The following is a 17,981-nucleotide window of genomic DNA, read 5'->3' on the forward strand; positions in this document are numbered from 1 at the left end:
ACCAAGTAAATATCGTAAGTGCGTTGGCAAAGACAATATGGGTTTTAATGTTGAAAAGATTTTCCTATATCTACAACATTGAGCAAGTTCCCCGACCTCTGACAGAACATGAGTTCCTTCTCCTGTGAGATGGAAGGCAGATATATTACTCCCAGGTCTTCCTGGAAGAGCCAAAATGAAGGAGCCCGGCATTGAGCTCAATACAAGCAGTGTTCTGTATTAGTACTGGTTTCATAAGAATCATCATCACCACCATCATTAGCAGCAGCAGCAGGTCTCACCACATCATTACAGTGTGTCTCACACACTGACCTAACTTTTTCTCGTCACAATATGCTGCTACCTAACATTGAACTGTTCCAAGACTTGTTCCTATCCTTGTTTTAACGATGGCTAGTAGAAGCCACTATTTCTATGACATGTTAACCTAATGCCCATTCTTTGCTTGAGTACAGGGGGCCTGTGTCATTTTGTTGTAAAACATGCGAGAAAACTATGAAACAGCAGGAAGGGATCAGCACTGAAGCTGATCTTGCAAGTTGGACACCAGGCAGAATGTGAAATCTTCCTTTCCAGCCAACTCATCCTGGGAGTTCACAGTTAGTAAATACAGGGCCTCAGTGTTGGCTTTTCCCTTGGTCCACATCAATGGGCTCTTTCTCTGGATAAGCATTAATGTCCCTGGGTAGAATCACATTCTCAGCCTTACTTTAGAGGCATGCAACATCTCTGCCTCACCTACAGATAGCCTCAAATGATGAAGAAGGTGAGGGATCGGGCAATTTCACACACATGTGTTTTTCCTATAAAGTGGCATATGTTTTTCAGGTTGATGTTGGCCAGGTTAAATGGATCAGGTCTTTGCTTACTGGGAGTAAAAGCAATATCTGGACTATCTCACATGGAGTGGCCATCAGACAGGTGATGGCCTGTGCTGGAAGAATACTAACCAGGTGGGTATTTCCAGATGGATGACAGGGTGTGTGGATGTATTTTTTTTTCTCCTAGAATGAGATTATGGCAAAGAAGATAGCTGGATATGTATGCTCATTTTGTATCCAGAAATGAGATACTAGCGTTATTCAAATAAGGGTGGAAAATCTATCACTCCTGAGACAAGTCCTGGAATGATTGCAGCCCTCTGTGCTAAAATGAAGTGTCAGGCACCATCATCCTACCTTCTTGCCCTGATTCCTGATAATCAGAAAGAAACTGGTGCTCTCGGAGCTGCGCGCCATGCAGATGAGGTCAAATTGGATGCTTAAAAGCAGTTTCTCCCCAGCTAAACATAGTAGGCTTTTCCTGCGGGAAGCTCCGGCGAACGAGCTGAACCACTCACCCCGAACGCTTTGCATACCCTCATTTGCTTATTTGCCTTTCCTCCTGCCTTCTTCAGCGTCCTTCTGGACCACCCTGGGCATATGCTCCACACCTGTGCTCCCTGGACATTTTATCCCTTCCCTAGGCTGAGTGATCCTGTAGTCAGACCCTCTGTTACTCATCCTTCATCACACATTCTGCATCTCTTGAGTGAATAAAACATTTCCCCTTAATTTTCTTTCTGAAAATGATCAGAACTCAGCTCAGCATAAATAGGACTTGGGACTGGCTACCTTGTACAGCTCCAAGAAGCTGTGTTTTTTTTAAATACTTATTTACTTTTAAATATTTATTTCTTTTTATTCTGTATGTATGAGTGCCTTACCTGTTCCTATGTATATACATCATATGTGTATCTAGTGCCCCGGGAAACAAGAAGGATACCCTAGAACTGGAGTTATAGACAGTTATGAGCTGCCATGATGGAGCTGGGAACTGAATTCAGATCATCTACAAGGGCAGCGAATGCTCTGAACCACCAAGCCATCTCTCCAGGAGCTGTATTTTTATTGCCAATGGTGTAAATGATGCCTTGAATTTATGCAATGCAATTACCCTCAGAGCACATTGGCTTTGAAATTCTACAGTTCAGAGTAATGTTCCTGCTAGCTGGGCATCTATGTACCTTCTGACTATTCATTTGCAGCTATAATCACTGATGCTGTTTTGTATATTTTTCATGCTGCCTTTATATCTGTCTGTATTATGATGTTTGAAATTAATAACAGTACGGGAGAAAAGACAGAGAGCCAAACACAAGGCCGTAGTTTTGGAAGACAGACCATGTAGGTGCCAGAAAATACCAGGGTCCTTTTTCTGCCAAGCTAGGCTTTTAGGCCACACTGAGGGGACCTACTTTCACTCTGAATGAAGGATCTTTATGGGCCACAGCTGTACCTCATACATAATGTATGAGCCTAAAGAGGAGGCAGGAACCTAAACCCAGAAGGTGCTGCAAGAAATAATGAAAATTCATATGATCATATCATATTGCTCTGATATGATCTCTTCCTTCCAACTTAATCAGTTCATTGTAGGAGGGTACTCCCGACATTACCTCTTTAGAACCAGGGGCATGGGGAAAACACAGGGGCAAAAGAATAGGATAAAGTTCAGGCCAAGCAAGAGAAATGGAGTGTTCATTGTGAATTAGAAATTTAAGGAGTGTATGCTTTTCAAAACAGAAGGGAAAGTGTTAGCACGAACACTCTGATATAGAGAAATAACTGCACTTATGCTCATTAATTTATATAATGATTTGGATATGAAATATCCCCTCTAAAGCTCATATATTAAATATTTGGTTCCCAGTACATATAGCTCCTGCAAGAAGGCAGAACCTTTAAATAGTGGGGCTTAGTGGAAGGAAGTTAGGTTGATAGGAACATGCCCTTGAAGGAAATACTGAGACCCCAGCCCTTCCTGTCTACCTGCTTGTGGCCGGTCTCCCACCATGGTGTGTCTGTCTGCTGCTGGAGGTTCAAGGCAACAAGGCCACGTGACCATTGCCTGGAACCTCTGACAGCATAAGACAAAGCACACCTTTGATTATTTTAAATTGATCATCTTAAGTATTCTATTAAGGTGGGGAAATGACTAATACACTGTCCTATATTATCAGTTCCCAATATTTCAGAAATCATCCATTAAAACCAGATTTTCAGAGCAAGAGTTATATGGTGTATTTCCATACATGGACAGATAGTAACTATTTCAGACTTTGTGGGTCAGATGTCAAAATCAAGAATGTTATTCAGACAACTTATCTCGTGACTCATAGTACAATCCTTTAAAGATTTATTATTATTATTATCATCATTCTAAGTTTGCAAGCAGTGTAGAAATGGGTGGGCTAGATCTAGGGGCTGAATTCTGCCAGACTTTGGTTTAAATACCTAAATCTCAAGTAATGCAACATAGACAGTTCTACTACAAGCATGATTGCTCTGCAAGGAAATAAAATGCCAAAGGATATTTCCTGCAAATTGAAACACTCCTTCCTAGTGGGATGAGGACAGCTCGTAAGACTCAGGAAATTATAAATAAATAAGAAGATAGATAGACAGACAGATAGATAGATAAATAAATAAATTTAAGAGGCTCTGAAGACTATGAAACTTGTAGGATTTGGGCATCTAGGAAAGTTACAAAACTCGAGATGCCCCAGCCCATGGTTATACATGGCTGGAGAAAAGGAGGCTCTTTGGCGGAGCTGCCTGAGAGTTGGGCAAGGAGCTCCAAGGATGCAGCTGCCAAGAGTCACCATCAAGCTGAGGTGAGCGTTTCAGGGATCCTCAAGCTGAGGCAAGCATTTCAGGGATGCAGCTGACTTTCAGTCCCTGTGTTCCTGTAAACCTCTCCCCCAGAGCCCAGTAAACTCAGTTCACGAGCTAGACTTGGTAGAATTGTGTCCTTGGTCTTCCACAAGTGTCTTCACTGAGGTGAATACATGATTGTTCACGTACACACACCCAAAGTTCCAAAACAACTATTGTTTCTGAAGGGAAAAAAATGCCAAAAAAAAAAAAATCAACTGAGTTCTGTATGCTTTGGGTCTGCAACAAGATACCAGCATATTGAGGGTTTAAATTTTTGAAGTTTAACCACATGAGTTCCACAGTCTATCCATGCATCAATTATTGTCACAAGTTGCAGAGTCCAAGATATCCTAGGGAAAGGCCTTGGCGATATTCAGAGCCAACAAATGTGTTCCAGCCGAACATTTTTCCCATCGCCCAATCATTTCAAAACTTTCCACGAGAAAATCGTCAGTGAATTGCTTTTCTCCTTGAAAATTAAGTCACAAAACTTTCAGTTGAGGGCAACTATTATCCATTCTACTGAGAAGAGAGGACAACGGATATTCCTAATATTTCCAGCAGTCTAAGACTTCTCTTGTTAAACTTAGGAGGGGCAAACACACCTCCTATCTTATACCACTAAGGAAAGGGTGATGTCATATTGGCACATCAGGATGCTGAGGCCCCTGAGATCCATTTCTACCCAGTGGCCGCCTTATACCCTTCTATATTCACAATGCAATTTTACAGGCCTTGTAAAATAAATAAATAAATAAATACCTTCTAAAGCTAGGACCTATTTGCATTCCGCCATTCAGTTACTTGTCTTAAACAATTTTATGTCATAAAATGTTCAGATTATTCTCAAAGCCTATGAAGCATTTTCAAATTATAAACAAGCCCCCCCCCTTTTTCTTTTTTTCTTGCCTTTCATGGATTCTACACCTAAAATGGTTTCGATGAGAAATGTTAGGCATTAAGCTCACTTGAATATTTCTTCCCCAGTTAGAGGTGCTGCTTGGGGGCGGTACACATACGGGGCGGTACACATACGTCACTAGGGACGAGCTTTGAGAGTTTACAGCTTTGCCCCACTTCCAGGGCGTTTGCTCATGCGCATTCACTTGTGCACGCCCTCTTTCTCCCTCTGCTTCCTGTCCGAGGTAAAGAGCTTTGTGCTGTCGTGTCTCCCTGGCACAATGGACCATGGACCGTTAGCCCTCTTGAACTACAAGCAGAACTTTCATATGTTGCTTTTGATCATAGTATTTTATTATAGCAGCAGAAAAGTCACTCACATAATCATTTGACATAGGTTTTCTTCAAACATTGTTACTGTGTGTGTTTTCAAGTCTTTATCTAGTCTACTCTATCCCCAAGAATCAAAGGTGTTTGGGGTTAGACTTGGGAATTGTAAAGCATGATTTTTCCTGTGAGCCAGCATCTGTCCTACTCAGTCTGAAAACTTTTTTACTTCTATCGTCAAGTACAGTTAGAATGGGTTAAAAAAAAAAAAAAAACATGCACCAAGTCCTACAGAAAAGGGGTTCTAACTCATTGTTGAATGTCAGGAATGGTGACATTCAATAATAATAAGGGGAACTGTCCATCGTCTTTTCCTCCAAGTTCAAAGGGACTGGCTTTCCTGGAGTTGAGGCGGGAAGCTGGGTCCAAAGAGGATGCAGGAAGGTACACATGCAGCGACTCTCAGGATGGCTGTGGTCAGCTTTCTTCCTCACAGAGGAGCCTGCTCCTTCAGACACCCAGGACTTCCTGGCCCACTTCTGGAGAAAGAAGTTTTCCCCAAGAAGGCTTCTTGGGGTCCTCAGCATTATTCTTTGCCACTACTCTATGGACTGAAGTCTCCAATGTTGACATCAGACCAGGATGCTATCTGTTGGCTTGCGATCCTCATCCATTCTTGCCCGCCCTGGGCCAATGCTGGATTACAGCCTGGGAAGTCTCCTACATGGCTTTCTGCCTTGGCCAACGATCCCCACATTTCATTCTAATAGCAGCTGCTGCAAGACTCCAGGAAGACATTCGGATACGCCAGGATTCGCAGTCCTCACTGAGGTGCTACTGAAATACCAGCTGTGTTGGATAGTTCGATGTCAACTTGACATAAGCTAGAGTCATCTGAAAGGAGGAACGCTCAGTTAAGAAAATGCCTCCCTAAGATCCGGCTGTAGGCCTTTTTTTTTTTGTTTTTAAATTAGTGATTGTTGAAAGAGGGTCCATTTGAGCAAGCCATGAAAAGCAAGCCAGTAAGCAGCACCCATCCATGGCCTCTGCATCAGCTCCTGCCCTGTTTGAGTTTCTGTCCTGATGTCCTCCAACGAAGGACTACGATGTGGCAGTATAAGCCAAATAAACCTTTTCTTCCTCAATTTGATTTTTGGTCATCCATAGATAGCCTAAGACACCAGGTGATAGAAAGAAGTAAGCAGGATACTTCTTCTAGCTTCAATAATAAAAAAGTGTGAGAGAGAGAGAGAGTTTGTGTGTATACACATATATTATTAGCTGAAGAAACATACCAACTGTAACAGGAACATTTAGCAGATATGAAGTTGCTACCATTCTGGTCTAGCTCATCCCAAGTTATGATAGAAATTTGTTTCGACTCTTTCTCCTTGTTCCTAATATTCTGGCTGAGCCACAGTCCTCAACACCAGACATTGAGCTAGATTCTGCAGGCCTAGAAGAACCTAAGGGACAAGGGTCTCCCTCTTAAGGAATTTACAGACCAAGTGTGAGACAACAAGAGCGCTATCACAAATGGCTGTGACTGTGTTAAAACACACAACAGTAGGCGTTCAACACTGCTGAGGTATTGTGTTGTATAACATACGTCATCAACCTTTTCCTTGGCAAGTAATTTCAGCTCCTACCATGATTCATTCAGAACTTCTTCTCTGATTGACAACATCTCTGCTAAGATGGAGGTTCCAGAAGACAAGGATTACACCATCTTCTTGGTTGTTGCCCTTTTCCTGGGGCCCAGCACAGTGCCTGACTTTAGGAATCACTATCTGTGAATGAATGAATGAATGAATGAATGAATGAATGAATGAGGGAATAAAGGTAGGAGGAGGAGATAGGGTTGAGCCAAGGCCTTGAAAGATAAGTTGAACACGTCCTGAGAAGGAACGAGTGGAAATGAGAAATGTGACCTTTGTCCAGAGGCAGGCAGGCTGGGCACGCCCCTTCTGTGGTAGGAAGTTCATTGGAAATGTGGCTGGGATGGGCCGGAAGCAACTTATAGGAGATCGCAGAGAGATTTTAGGTCAGATCAGCGTACAAAGTGCCTTGCATACCAGGACTTTTTCCTGGAGGCAAAGGGGAATTGGCTGGTTTCTGAAAATAAGATGTAACAGAGTTAACCAGCCTCATTTTTTCCAAGTGATAACCAACAGCAGGGTAGAAAATGAATTGAAGGTTTCCTGGACCTGGGCCAAACACTCCAAGGCCTTCTCCCAGTGTTTCAGCCTAACCCTTGCTGTCTCTTTAATATTTTACAGTTTCTGGCAGATTTGTGATTGTTTTAGTTACTGTGAAGTTTATCTCCCTCTGACAACTGCGAAAGCATCCCCCTGCCTCCTTACCTTCAGCACTTCCCGAAATGCAGAGTAAGCAGGGGGAGTGGCTGGGGCGCAGGCTCTTCGTGGAGGCCTTTGAGCAGCCTCTGAGCACACACCTTGTGAAGACACACACCAACCCATCAGTGCTTGTAGCAAAATCGAGGCAAGCATGTGGGGACTGGCACGAACACAACCACCTGGCCACAGCCCAACTCTTCACACAGGCCACCACGCCAGGCCCACTCACTTCCCAGAGAACTGCAGACAACCCCTTCCACAGAAGTCCGTCCAGCTCTCAGGGCACCTCGGCGGGGGAGCTGGGCTCCTGCCATCCTTTGGGGCTCCTCGGTGTTTGGGAGGTTGCTGTTATTGGGGCCCCTGCTCCGCGTGTTTGATAAAAGCGGCTCATCTGCTTACATCAACACTTTCTTCAAACCCTTCCTGCGAGGAGTCCACAACCTCTGCCTGCTGTTCAGCCTGAGAGAGCGCTTTGGAGAAGAGCGGTGACAGCCTCCCCTTGAAAGAGGAGCCAAGAAGAAAAAGGTCCAGAACAGCGAGAAAACAGAGAAAGGTGAACTGGCCAAGATTTTTAAAAGAGCCACTGGCTCTGAGCGTAACCCTGTAGACTTCAAGATGAAAACCATTGTTGTCTAATAAATGGATTTATGTGTGGATGTATTGTTAAAAGACAGGAAATCTTCTTCTACCCAGTAGGGACTAAACACACAGATCCTCTTTGCAAATGGCCAGGTGCCTAGCTGATTGCAAAAGCACAAAGTGGCAAGTGGGCTCCTCCCAGCCTAAGCACTGGGGGCAGGGCAGGAGAGGTCTCTGTTCCTAGACCCCTAGTCCAGGTGCTACTTTCTCCACTGCCTGCCTATTTCCAATCCCCCTCCTCTGAACCTGTAAGTCCACCCTTTTACCTGCCTGAGCTTCAGCTGTTTCTGTCAATTTACAGAGGTGCTCCTTCCGAGTCCAGCCACCCCTTGTGTACTCGAAACAAAAGCAAAAACAGCAAAAACAAGAACAAAAAACAGAACAAACAAACAAACCCCCTCTTTTTATTGGAAAAACTCTTAAAAATGAGAGAGTGGGAGCCCAGAAATGCTTCTCAGGCTGCTGGAACAAAGCAGATTTTTTGTGGCTGCCTCAATCCAAATCAAACTGCAGGTAGGCAACATAAAAATCTTTTCAGCTCTTTACAAACATAAAATTCAACAGCATCTTGAATGCTTACAAAGCAAGTGGCATAGGCAACTCAGGCTTTTTTTTTTTTCTTTAGCTTTATTTGGGCTGTTTTTTGTACTAATGAAAATCAGGCATTGGGCATAATGCTGTTTTGTGTTTATAATAAAACCTCATTAACTCAAATGCAACTAATTTATAACTTGTGATAATTTGGCCACAACAGAGCTGAATTTCCTGTGTGCAATATACGATTTTGCTAAGCAAATTAATAGCTTAAATCAAATCTTAGAAAGCTTCTTTAACTTCCCCAGACAAATTATCTTTAAGGACATTATTAGTAGGTATTTGCAACATAGGAAGAAAAGGAAAATTAAGACTCATTTCTAGTTACAGCTCCACACTCCCTTACCTAAAACCTTTAAACACAGATGAGTTCCCGAGTTTCTTCAGGCTCAGGAAGTGAACAAAGCATAAAAATCATATATTTTACTCCAAACAAAATATATGAGTTGAGGTAATACCAAAACCACAATGCCCAAATACTGACACTAAATGAAATAAAACCTATACGTAGCCTTACATTATATTAGGTTGACTGCTCTAGCAAGTAATCCCAGGTAGTTTGGGTTTTCACAACAAACAAATTGCAGAAACAGTTTGCTCTTTCCAGAGTTCTGAGGTGTCACACTGTGGTCAGGGGCCTATAGCCCTGTGGGGAATCATCTCTTTAGGAAAGAAGCAGGGCTCTGGTTGACAGATGTGGGCCAGTTGTTCACAGGCAGTGTTGATGATGCTAAAATTGTGATGGTCGGTTGGGTAACTGGGATCCTCACATCCTCAGGCCAATAGCTCTCAGATGGCCCTGCAGTGGCCATTTCCCCAGCACTGAAAACTTGGCTGTGAAAGAAGCTTCCTTAGCCATCCTTCAATGTGCAGCAAAAATAAAGAATTACAGTCAGACATTTGACTGCCTCCAAACATGACCACAACTGTTCTGGAAAGCCAGGTCCCAGAAAATAAATCCTACATTCTACAAACATTTGTCACAAATAGGTAACCGCAAGCCACCTCCACTTTCTAGTGAAGGACTGTCCATATCTGAAGACCTGTTATCATTGTCCATCTTGGGCCCCATTGGCTAAGCCCTTGAAGGCAACAATAGATAATGAGAGAAAGTTGAACTCTGTCATCCAGCACGCTTCAGGCATGGCTTTTCTTAATTAAAAGAATAAGAATCAAATGCTCATCGGAGCTAAACATTAAAAGTCAATTTGTGAGCTGGGTGTGGTGATGCACACCCTTAATTCCCAGCACTTGGGAGGCAGAGGCAAGCAGATCTCTGTGAGTTCAAGGCCAGCCTGGTCTGTGGTTTACAAGGTGAGTTCCAGGACAGCCATACAGCCAGGGCTGTTACACAGAGAAACCCTGTCTTGAAAAAAAACAAACAAAAAATTCAGTTTGGGGACAAGAAAAATGTGCTGAGGACTCCCTCCACTCACTGCTGGGCACTGCCCGGGGCCTCCGGAAGCTGTGATAGCTCTCTGGACATCCTGCTACATGCCATGATCTTACGTGTACCAGCAAACTTCTCAAGTTCAGTGGAATTAAGCTAAACATAAAGAAAGTAAACTCACTAATGTTTTTTTCCCTTGACCAGTTTCTTACTTGCAAGCCCATGGAAATTTCTGGCTGTATACTGTTTATTCATTCTTTTTTTTTAGTCCAATTTTATGTTACAGATATGCTAGTAAGTAAGATATTATTTCATGTGAATTTTTAATGTCTCTTTTTTTTAAGTTTTGCAGAGATTTTTCAATAACCTGTTCTTGGTAAGCGAGTTTCTTCGTTTCAGATATGTCCTTGTCAAAGACCATTCTTTTAAAAACCTTTGGAAAATATTTACTTTATTACTTTTTTCTTCACCGGCAATATAGTTGTAACCTTAAAATAATTTGTTTAATGTCAGTTTTAAAGGATCAGAGATTGCACTCAAAATGTTCATAAAAACAGGAATTTGGAGATCATTTCTCCCTTATTGTCCATGTGTATACATCAGCTATAACTCACCATGGAGCTGTGGGTCATTATTTCTGAATTTGCACATTAAAAATAACATCTATCCATAGGGGAATATCTTTAAACCACAAATGCCAGAAATAACAATTTATTAAACTGCATTTCATGAATACATAATAAAGTTCAATTTACCATTATTTATCATGTTACTTAAATTAAATCTATAATGGAAAAGAGATTTAGCTCTGTTTTGAAAATAAAAAAAAATTCCTTCATGCCAATTGCCCAGGTCTTACATTAGCCCTAATGCATCCATGTCCCCCCCCTTAATTACTATTGCTTTTCTATTTGGGGGACCCTAGGGGACAATGCACATCCTTTCATGTATTTTTAAATCTTAAGGAGAAATATACACATATAATGAATTAAAATTACTGTAACTTCAGTTGTGTTTAGTTGCAAAATCTGAGGGCTTTTTTTTTTTTTAATGGCATCATGACTCATAGACTCTCATCCCCTCACAAACCCTCAGGCTTGTATTTGCATGCTTCAGTGAGGCTTTGACAGTTGCCTGAAATTGCTAGAAAAATCACTGAAGACACACAGAGGTATTTTCAGGCCTCTGTACACACATTCATATGTGGACAATTGAGAAAATTAGCCCAAGCATCCAAGACAAACACACACCCACTTTCAACTGCCAGCATATCTAGGCAAGGAAGAAAGCAAGAGAATTCTGGGAGGCTTTAAATTACCAAGTTATTCTTACACAAAAAAGAATTCTCTGCTTTGTGCTTTATTGAATGCCATAATACTGTTGATAGGCATTTTAACATGGCCATGCCTGCCTCAATGTATCCTCTTCTTAGTAAATGTCTCCATTATCTGTCAAACCACTTCACCAAGAAACCAAGGAAGTGTCTTAGGCAACTTCTATCAAGTTGTTCCTCCTGCTATCAAGCAGTCAATTCATTTGTCAGATTTTCATTACTATGATAAAGCACTTGAGACATGCTAGCTTTATGTTAAAAAAAAAAGAAAGAGGTCTGCTTAGCCCACATTTCTAAATAGTCAAGGACAAGAGGCTGGCATCAGTTCAGCTTTGGTTAAGACCTAACTGTGATAGCATCCCAACCATGGGGATGAATTTAGGAGGAAGAAATTATTTGTAAAGGCAGAGAACAAGGACAAATACACAAATAACGAACACAGCCTTTTATCACAACTTCTTCTCCCAAGGACTGCCTTACTCCTTTCCAATGACAACCCCTCCGTGGTAATCCTAACCAGCTTAGTGGAATTCTTGCCCAAACTGGATAACACAAACTGGATAACCCTTCTATTAGGCTCCACCTACCAGTCAAAAGTCCCAATACTACCTCCCAACTGTTATCCAGGAAGCCACACCTTCAAACCCTTGAAGCCTTGGGAAACACTGAACTCACATTCAATCATACCTCATACCGTGAATAAGATAAGACCTATGCATTCTGTCCTAGACATTCATCCAGCCTCCTCCTTCCGGACTGTCCACACTCCACAAGTACATACATTCTGGCTCTTCGTCTCTGGAACCTTGCTGTCCTAGCTTAATTACCAAGTGCCAAGTTAACCCCTTCTAGTCTTTTTCTTGATCTATGTTCTCCTTCTTAAAGGGAAAAAAAAATAATGCTTAAAGCCTTTCGGCAAGTAGATTAAGCACAACCTTGATCACAGTCTACCAGGTCCTCTGTGATTTTGCTGAGAGTTCTCTGAGGCTGTTTTCACTTGGCCTGAGTAATTTTCCATCTGACTGTAGATTCTCACTTTTCCTTATGCTGAGAAGTGGGGCTAGTCTGTGTCCTGCACTGCAGTATCTCATTGCAGAGCTCCTTATGTCTGCCAGGATGGTCTTGAAGAAAGTTTTCATCATCTTAAATAATTGTTATAAGTATATATCCTGGCCTTAGGGAAGCACTTTCCAAGTATTCTCCATTTGCATACCCACACTTAAATTAGCCAGAACTCTTTTTGTTTGCTTTTTGCCACATATAAAACTAAACTCCCTTCATTCTATCCCCTTCCCACATATACTTTTAATCTGATATCTGCACAAATACATGGCCTTATGTAACAGGACAAGCCAGTACAGCGGTTCCGCCATCTTGTAGTCTTGCTAAGGCCATTTCAAGTTTAACTAGAATTTGATCTCCTTGATGGAGAATCCCATGGGAAATTACCCAACTCTTTCTAGGAACCTGAGGTCAAGATGCCCTAGCTAACTTACCTTAGCTTCTATTGAACTGCCTGCTTGTGCAAAGCTCTCCCTCCGGCTTCAGACCAGACACCATGATGTGTCTTTTATCTTTAAAAGACCTTGTTCTAAATGCTTGAGGCTACATTTAGGTCCTGAATATCTGAGTGTAGTCCCAGCCAGTTGAAATAAAGACGACATTCAACTGGCTCTAGACTCTATGAGGGGTCATCTCTGGTGGATCCCCATAACAGTTAGACTAATTACATGACTTTCCCTTCTTGGACAGAAGTCTTTGCAGTCAGGAACTGTATCTTATCTACTTATCCCTTACAGTACAGACCACTGACATATATAGATGTTTCACAAAGTTCAAGAAAACCTAGCATACATTTTTATTTATTTTCTCATGATTGCAAGAACCCATCATGCTAAGATAAGAAATTTTGTGTGTGAGAACGAGCTATTGGGAAATAGCCCCCGCAGCTTCTGAACTCAGTTTCTAATGAATAGCATATCTAAGAAGCCAAGTCAAATACACTTCCTTTGGGGGCACGTAATGGCCACCTTTTTGCTCTGGCATTATCTTGAAAATACACAGTTACTATTTAGCACTTATCAGGTGGCAGGTTTATCATCAGAGCATGGCTCAAAAGAATTCTTGAAGAAATAACTTTCCAGCAGCTAACTTCTCCAAAGTCTCTTAAATGCCAAATAAGGCTGATGGAGGGATGCAGCACTTCCAGTGACACTAGCTTCTCCAAATGAATGCTGCAGCAGCCATCACCACGGACAGACATCTGGAATGTCCCACAGAGGACAGAGCAAACGTGTAAGACAAGCGGAGTTCCCCAAACAGATCAGGCAGTTAAGGCACAGAGCACAGGGAAAACTCACACAAGCTCTGCCATAATCGGGTTGAGACCGGAAGCACAAGCTTACATGATGGCACCTATAATAAAAAAACCCAAACTCAAAACACTTTTTACATGCACAGAAGTAGATATAGAGCGGTAACTGAGAGAAATGCTTTACTAATGGATTACCAGCACCATCACCGTGAACAAAAACTGCCCTTGATTCTCTTTACAAGCTGTTGTCCAAGTGTGTGCCTGGGGAATAAGGAAAGTCAGCAACAGGAAATTCAGATTCAGATTGGACTATGTTCCAAACTAAACAGAGAACAACAACAACCTAAACCAAGACCTTCCATCCCACCTCGCATACTTCACCAAAGGAGGAGGAAATCAATCACTTCATAAACACTTGGTCAGACTAGTTTTAAAATCACCATAACTAAATTAAAATTTTCATCCAACTGATCAAGTAAAATTCAGGTTTATTAAATAAACACAGACAGATCTTCCTTAACACAGACAAATCTTTTCAAATTGACAACGTGTAATCTAGGGGAGAGTAAAAGGGTCTGTGTCGCCTTGCTGGATCCACACGAACTTGGCACTGTGAGCGATGAATGCTCTATCTGTGACTATCACCTAGCTTATAGTAAGCAGTGTCTTCTGCCTTGAAATAAGAACTCAACAAGCCATTTTCTCACCTCAAAGGTGAAACTCAATGGCAGGCTTCTAGATAGCTTTGAGCTTGCATATCGCAAATGTAGGGAAATGCCACTATAATCACATTTAATCTTTTAAAGCTGTGATTGAGAAGTGGCATTTGGACAGGATTTAAACTTGGCTTTGGCCATGACAGAGATTAAACTGCCTTCTATCAGCCCTTACCCTAAGTTTTTTTCCTGTTAGTTAGATGTCATATAGGAAATGAAATTATTATAAACATATTTAACTTGTTTAAATAACTTAAAATGTAACTTACAATCAGTGGGTTTCAAAACAATAAATCCTCGCACTTATTAGTTACAGAATATAGTTGCATTTACCTAATAAATGTAAAAAACATGGCTTTAAGGAATATACTTTCTTGGCAAGAATGAAATTGGCCTGGCTAATTTACATTGTTTTAAATTTAGAGAGACTTGTATACTGACTCATGATTACAGTACATAAACCATTCCCATGAAATGGTCTGAATTAACCTCCATGCTATTTATATAAACATCACATATCATGGCATGCAGTGCAGTCTACTAGATGGGGATCTTTTTTTTTTTTTTTTTTTTTTTTTTTTTTTTGTAAATCAGTAAATTAAGCCTGTAAGTTAATCCTTAGGTAATAAGAGAAAAAGGAAAGTTCGGTATTTCATTATGTTCTGAAAATGTTAGGAACTCTGTTTTTCTATACATTTTAATACACCAGAAGAAGTTGGTAGTGTCTAAAGTAAATGCAAAACAATATGGTATTCAAGTGTTAGTTTCTAACATTTATGTTAGAAAATTAAAGAGCCATAGATAAGCTGAGAGCCACTAAGTACATTTATAGGTAAATGTGTGAGCTGGGTTCTGGTCTTCCTGAGCGTATGCCTTGAAAGGTACCCAATGAAAACATCCAAAGTGAAGAGCAACTCCAAGGACTGCTATGAGATTTTCCCGTCACTCAGGTACTACATTGTTTCTTACTAACCATTTTCCATTGATGGAGGAAGGATCTACATAAACTCAAAATGAAATTTTTAAAATTCAGCATACATTTGTTAAAATCTGGCAATGAAAAGTTTTGAAGAATAACTGGTATGTGAAAGGTAAATTACAACAGTTCTAAAAGATTTGTTAGCCTTGAAGCAAACTATTTGCAGTGAAATGATAATCTGACTTTAAATCGTTTTATATGTACCAAAAAAGTGAGATTTTTTTCATCATCTTTCATTTAGCAAGTCTATATTATGGAACTTTTTAGTACACAAGTTATTTGATTATTAATATGCTCTTCTACTCAAATCTCCCTTCTACAGCAGACAGATTTTAGAAAGTTTATCTTTTAGTCACTGGTGTGTTTACTTCATAGCATTCCAAAACTAACCGATCAAAACAAAACCAATTCCTGTGTCATCTTCTCAGAGAATGGTAGGGTCATCTGCCCATGTTTTCAACCCAAACGCTTAGGATCATCTAGAGCCCTTTTCCTCTCACACTAAAGCAATGCACTGTAGTCTTCCAGCTCCAAAATTCAGCCATAGCCTGACCAAGTCCCTACCCATCTCTCCTCCAACCCAGACACCGCTCCGGTGTCCTCCTTGCTGGGCTTACTCACCCATTTGTCGTACTCTCATCCTCTCTCCATAATGCAAAGTGAGCCAGGTGAAAAGCACATTGGGTGTGGCTCCTCTGCTTAAAATCCCACAGTGACTGTGTCTTACTAAAACTCTAACCCTCCCCACAGGGCACCTCCCACGATTGCCACATGAGCTTCCTTCATTTCCTCCTACAGACTACGCAGGGTCATCCCATTTCTTGAATGGGCTGTCTCTTTGCTTTATTCACAGCCCTGGATCTTCATACGGTTATCTCCTTTAGATCACCTCCTGGGTGGCTCTATCTAACCAAAAGGCTGACCACTCTATTCATGACTTGTATCATTACCATCTTGTCGCTCTTCATTGTGCTATTTTGTCATTAGCGTGTAGGAAGCAGCAGGACACTGACCTTGCCGGACGGACCCAATCATGGCCAAAATCCCAGAGCTGGATGGTACCTAAAAAAAAAAAAAAAAAAAATAGTCGCTCAATAAATACCTGTCAAGTGAATCGTTCTCATGAAATTTTATAGCTCCCCGTTTCAGATCATAGTACTTTAGAAGCAGAAATGTCAGTAGGAAAACTAGAAGATACCTGATAGCATCAAATGGATTTTGAGCCTTGTCTAATTGTAGACATCCAGTACAGCAAGTCTGCAGGAGGTTTAAATAACTACGCTGGCCTCTTCTGAAGTGTGTTCCTATTTTTAAATTCTTTTCCCACTAAAACAAAAACTATACTTGTTTGGTAAGAGAAATAAAATAGAAAAAAAATCTCAAAATATCTCTATGGCTTCACTTTCTAATTCAAACAGAGCCAGAATGATTCTACTGTGGGTACATAAAAGGAAGTAAAAGTTCACAATTTTGTTCATTAAATGTGGAAATGAGAAAGCTTTCCTTCTTTTTGCGTTCATGCTTGGTTAGATACAGTCTCAGTATATAGCCCCACCTGGCCGTAAACTCCTAAATCTCCTACCTAGCTCTGAAGTGTGTGAAGATAGGTAGGTCTCCATTTACTTACCACACACACACACCCAGAGAGAGAGAGAGAGAGAGAGAGAGAGAGCACCTCTCTATTGCAGACACTCTTACTATCTTCATTTTAGAAGAAGGGAAATTAAACATAATTAATAAGGGTGACAGAATGCCATGTACTACCTATGCCCATTAGGATTTAGAGAGATCACATTGTGTCAGAGATGAAGAGAAAAGTCCTGTCACAAAGTCCATAACAAAACAAGTATTTGATGCCAGGTTGCTAATATCCTCCGCAGCATTCTCTCTCTGTAAGTACGATAGGGAGACCCCAAGGATGCTAGCCTCTACCAGGAACAGGCCTTGGGCCTTTGATGCTAAGCTTATTAAGATGAATTTATCAGAGCTGAAGTCAGTCTATCATCCTGGGGTCAGGAATTCAGAGGTCAAGATTCAGGAAGAAACTGAAGCGGCATACAGGAAGTCAAGTGAGCGCTGTAAGATGAGACTTACATTGTCAAATGAACACCAGGTGTGTTGGAGAGCAGGCAGGATAAATAAAGGCAAGGTCAGGACAACAGACGGCAGGGTGCAGGTGCTGAAGGAGATAGCAGGCTGATGCCAGTGTACCAGAAAGGCAGGACTAGACCAGACGAGACCACTGTGAGCCTTCGTTCCCTGTGCAGCCCAGGGCAACCCCTGCCACCTCTCTCTGTCTCACATGCCAGCCCCGAGGACTCAGGTTTTTCACATCCCTTTGAGACCTGATAACTACTTTTTTATAGTGTAAGAAAATAATCTATGTGTGTGAAATACCAGCCACTTTGCAGAGAACCTACCTATAACCAGCAATAAACACTGAGTATATACTTGCTTTCTCAAGAACAATCAAAGATGCTTTAGAGGATGATTTTAATACATGTTCTCTGACTTTGCTTTCTTATCTTGGTCCCATATTGAAGTGCAAGCATTAAGAAAAAGAATGAAGCGGGAAAGCCAAGGCTGGAATGATGTGATCAGTCTCGTCTGAATCCTAATGATCAATGGCTGAGGTGACTTTTTCCTCTCATCAGCAATGTCTCAGCTATGTCTGGCTGCTCCCAAGGGGGAGAGAATGACTTTCAGTAAAGCTTTGGAAGAGCAACATGGCATA

At 41.4% G+C, this 17,981-nt stretch overlaps 1 long non-coding RNA gene across 2 annotated transcripts in view; it reads right to left on the reverse strand.

Annotated features, from left to right (window-relative positions):
- The window catches only part of LOC132652227 (uncharacterized), a 50,608-nt gene that overhangs the window by 2,269 nt on the left and 30,358 nt on the right, over positions 1–17,981 (reverse strand). For both annotated transcript variants that reach the window (XR_009589706.1, XR_009589705.1), the window contains one exon: positions 16,261–16,309. This is a non-coding gene — a long non-coding RNA (uncharacterized LOC132652227). The remainder of the gene's footprint in view (positions 1–16,260; positions 16,310–17,981) is intronic.

This window comes from Meriones unguiculatus, chromosome 2 (assembly GCF_030254825.1).
Source record: "Meriones unguiculatus strain TT.TT164.6M chromosome 2, Bangor_MerUng_6.1, whole genome shotgun sequence".
NCBI lineage: Eukaryota > Metazoa > Chordata > Mammalia > Rodentia > Muridae > Meriones > Meriones unguiculatus.